This window comes from Aythya fuligula, chromosome 12, assembly GCF_009819795.1.
Source record: "Aythya fuligula isolate bAytFul2 chromosome 12, bAytFul2.pri, whole genome shotgun sequence".
Taxonomy (NCBI): domain Eukaryota; kingdom Metazoa; phylum Chordata; class Aves; order Anseriformes; family Anatidae; genus Aythya; species Aythya fuligula.
The window spans coordinates 1130187-1135000 of record NC_045570.1 but is presented as its reverse complement, the minus strand read 5'-3'; positions in this window follow the sequence as shown (position 1 = coordinate 1135000).

Genomic DNA, 4814 nt, shown 5'->3' with positions numbered 1-4814 from the left:
ATTGTAACAGTACATTGTAAAACTCTCACTTTGTGTATTGTAAGCATGACCCCAGTGAAATTATTCTTAAGTATTTTGTTTTCCATCTCTGGATATTTCTGCCTGGCATGATCCACTAAAGGGGAAACACATTTCCATGGGGGAAGCTGGGGGGAGGAGAGAAAGTAAAACTGTGGTGAACAGTAATGCTGAAAATGTAATTCAGCAGAGCAGCATAAGGATTAAGAAGTGTTCAGCAGCTGCTCACCTGTTGGTGTAGCTGAGTGTGTTTTTTGGTTTGTTTGTTTTGTTTTGTTTTGTTTTGTTTTGTTTTCAGCCAAAAGGTCTCAGTGAACAGGGAAATTGCAGGAAAAGAGGAAGAAGAAAATTTAAATGATCCCAGAGTGAACTGTTTTGCTGTGAATACAGAAATACAGAGCAAGACACATTTAATGGGCTCTATTTTTTATTATACTATGCTGAATAATTAAGTTTGAGGCTAAGTGTCACATAGATTTATCTTTTAATTAAAAAAGCATGGTTCACGCATATTTGAGTGGTAGTCCAAATAAATGCAATATAGAAATTTATGTTTGTTTATCTAGGTGTTAATTACCTAGAGATTGTTCTGGATTACTTCTTTTTATAAAGTGTCATAGGCTCATGTCACAAGTAATAAAGCTTAACAGTGGAACCTTATCAATTTGCTAACTATAATGCTAGTGTGACCTGGAGGAAAGGAAAAACAAAACACCTTTGGAAAACATTCTCTATGTGTACCCTGTTCAACACATAAAAACCACATGCCAAACAAAGCAATCATTTTTAAAATGTTCTCATAAGTAAAAGTACAAATATATCTTCAGTATTTTACAGCCTTTCATACATGTAATTATTTATATAACACTGTTATTCATGCCCATGTACTACATGTTCTGCAAAGACAGACATGGTAAGCAACAAAATGTAGTTTACCTGGTGGGCAAGTTATTCATTTAATGTACAAAGTAACACTTATGAAGACTGAATGCTATATTTAAAGCAAGAAGTAGAAGATGCAATTTTCTTAATATTTTAAAGGTTTTACAGTGTTGCTAGCAGCCAACTGGAGGGGAAATACAAACTGAGGTCTTAAGATAAAAAATCACTCATTTCAGTGGTGCAAACAGAGGAAAAAATTGTGTACGGATGCAAATTGTTCATCAAATTCTCTGTCAGTCCATTTGTCTCTTTGTTTATGACCAGAATTTATATCACTGCTCTGCAGAGCCACGTGGAAGGATGCTGAGCACAGGCAGAGAAAGCAAACTTCACGGTACAGTCAAGCTGAGGGGCTCTCCACTGCTGGTGTAAATCATATGATTCCCACTGCATTTACCCAGGAGAGTGCCTGCCCCCAGGATTTGAGACTGAGAAATCTTTTCATTTTTATCAGAAACGCAAACAGATCTATTTTGGAGGTTACTTATTTATGCTTTTCTGATGATTTACTTTGACTATGAGTTCTGATGACTTACACCAGGTTTCTGTGTGTTGTGTAGCAGGCATTTCTGAGAAAATACACTTAAAATACACTTACTGATATTGCAAAAAAATCAATGAAAATTATTCTCCATGCTCACAATCATTAATTCTTACTTGACAGGTCCTCAAAACATGAAGAAAGCTGGAAATAAGGGTTTCTTCTCTTTATTACACACCAGTTATTTGTGTAGACATAGCCACTGCAAGCTTTGCCTCATGCACATGCAGTAGCAGGATATAAGTTACATCTTCATAGCTGAGGTGAAAGGTAAATCAGATCTTTTTTTTTTTTTTTAAAAAAAAAGGTAACAAGTATTAGCTAGATCCTTAGAATTAACTAAAATACCTTTAATTTTCAAGGACTGAAATTCATGTATATATTTATATATATAATATTTGTATATGTATATACACAACTATATACACTTTGCAAACAATTTTAGTTTTTCTGTGTCTGATTTGCAACACTGTAAATAAGTCAATAATGGGTATTCAGCATTTCTGAAGACCAGCCAGTTGCCAAAGAGCATAAATTTGGGTGGAGGAGTTGAATATCTGAGCCACTGGATGTGATGAATCAGTGTCCTCCTGAAATTCCAGCAGTGTAAAGTTGAAATAACACGATGGTGAGTCAGGACTAATATTAATAAAGGTACAGAAAAAGAAAATGTCTCTTTGAAAAGGGAATTTGTGGAGATTACGTCCTTAGTGTTGTGTGAGATATTGCAACACAGAATATGTGATTTCTCTTTAGGTTGTGCCACTGCTCTTCCTTTTATTTTATTTTTTTATATATATATTTTTTTCTTGGGGGATTGTTTTGTTTGAAAGAAGTTGATGAATGAATGAATGAAACACAAGGAGTAATAAAGAAAAATGGAGCTATTAATCCCAACAGAGAAAATATCTCTTTTGTTAAAAATCTCTCATACAGTATCTCTGACTATGGGACATCTGTCTTCACGAGAGAATTACTGCTCCTGATTTGCGCTAGTCCTTAGTGTATTGCCCATGGAAGCTACCACCTCAGCAAAATGGTAACAGCATTGAGTAAGGGACTGCTTACTCCCAATGAAGACAACTGACCATTTTCTGTGCAAAAGTTTGCAGCAAAAAATGCAGTCTGTATTTGCTTTTTGCCAGAGCATTCCATATTTCCCTTTTGGAGCTATGTATCCATGCACCAATTGCCACTTTTTTTCTTCTCTCAAACCTAACTGGTGGTATTGGTGTAACTGAACCCAGCTCAAAATACAGTAAGGAAAAGTTTCATTTTCATTTAGCTTTGACAGACTGGAAGTCTTTTTCATTTCTTCCAAAGCCATTGATCCGCCCCATGCTTCCACTGAGCTAAAGCCTTCAAATACCAATTTATGAGAGAACCACCTTGTCTTTAGTACTATAAATGTTGACTCTTTAATGCCTACTCCTTCCATGGATGGTGGTAATGGCAAAACACTTCTGATACTCAGGAGCAGGGCCATGATATGGGCATGCTATCAGTGCTCCATGGTATTTGCTTTAGTGGAAATGCTGCTCACCTTCCTGCAACCTCATGGCTGCATTCATTTTCAGTTCACAGCAGGGATTTCACTAATCTCCATGTAAGCAAGTGTCAGTTGAGCAGTCTCATGCATTTGCTATTAAGCCATAAAACACAATGCATAAAGTAATGCAAGGAAATGCCTGATCCTTACAACGTATATATCAGGATCACAATGCATGACAGCATGGGAATCCCACTCTTATGGAGAGGCTGCCCTGTACTGTGGACTCCCACTGGACGTGATGGCACACGAAGGTGTGCCTTGCCTAGATGGAACTCCAGAACCCCCATGGCTTGGTCAGGGGCTGGGAGATGATGATTTACTGTTCCTTGCTGGCCAGTCCCACCTCCAGCACTGTAACACAGAGCTTTGATTTAAGATGTGAGAGCAATTGCCAAAACACCATCACAGCAAAGAAATGTAATGTTGTTCAGCTAACCCAAAGCTGGAGAGCAGTGTCTCCACAGAAAAGCAGGCCTTCATTTCTTTCAGGTAAAACCACTGCTAAGCTCCAACTAACATCAAAAGCACTGAGGCTGGGGGGCAATAAATAGGACTCCAGTGGGAATAGAAAAGTGAGCTAATATGGGGCAGTATTTGACTCTGAGATGAAGTTTAGACCTCTTAAATTCATCATTTTCAGCTCACACTGAAAATAGGTGCTTTTCTCCAATGCTTCAGAAATTTGTATTTCAAAGAAGTACTGCACTAAACCAAGGATATCAGCATAAATGCTATGCAGAGGGATTAGCTTTAACCCTATTCATCGATCTCTCCTCACCCCCAGCACTGTCTCGCTCAGGGAGGCATCAACAAGCTTTTGTTTGCAGCTGAAGGAGGACACAGTTTCATTTCATCAAACAAAAATGATGCAGAATATAGCACATATTGTTCCATTTACTGTTTTTAATTTTCCTATTTGGTTAAAGAATTTGTTCCGGACCACATAGGTGGAAATAGAAGAACCGCTGTATCACACAAGTACCAAAGGACTGGCTGCCACCTTTGGGTGGAGCTTTAGGTCAAAGAAGAGGTGTGTTTTCCTAAGCAGATGGCAAACCTCCAGGCTGTGGGTGGGGTTCAGGATGGGGCCTGCACAGGTGAAGTGGGGTTTGAAGCTGGTCCCTGTGGCACTGCTTGTGGTCCCCACTGGTCCCCACGTCAGGCAGGAGTGCTGCTGGACCACAGCATGATGACCCAGGCACAGCACAGCCCCCACCTCCTTCCTGTCCCAGAGACTGCCTGAGCCTGTGCAAGGATCCTGGACCCACACTTATGGGGCAGGTCCCCCAGTGAGCTGGGTCCTGGTGCGGAGAGAAAGGTGAGAGGAGAAAGGGGGAGAAAAGAGAAAAGGAGCCATCAAAATCACCTTTCCCTTCCTTCCTGTGGTGATGTGAGCCCTAATTTTCTCAAATGAAGAAAAACAGTTGCAGTGCCTGTCTAAGAATTTGAATTTACCACCAAGTTTCCTCTGTGCATTAAAAATAAAGCAAAAAATCCAACAAATGCGACCCATAGTAAATTCAAATACTGAATTGTAATGTTTGCTTGGTTGCTATTTCTTAGTAACAACCGTGTTAATCACCAGTATGTAATTAGATGTCATTTTGGAGCAATTCAAAATCAAAGAAAATCTCAACATGCTCTGAACATGTTGTGAAAGTTTACATTACAATTAATTTATGGTTATCCAAATGTACATCCAGTGATCTTAAGTCTTCCTTCATACATTACAAAGAAAAAAGACAACTTCTCTTCACACAT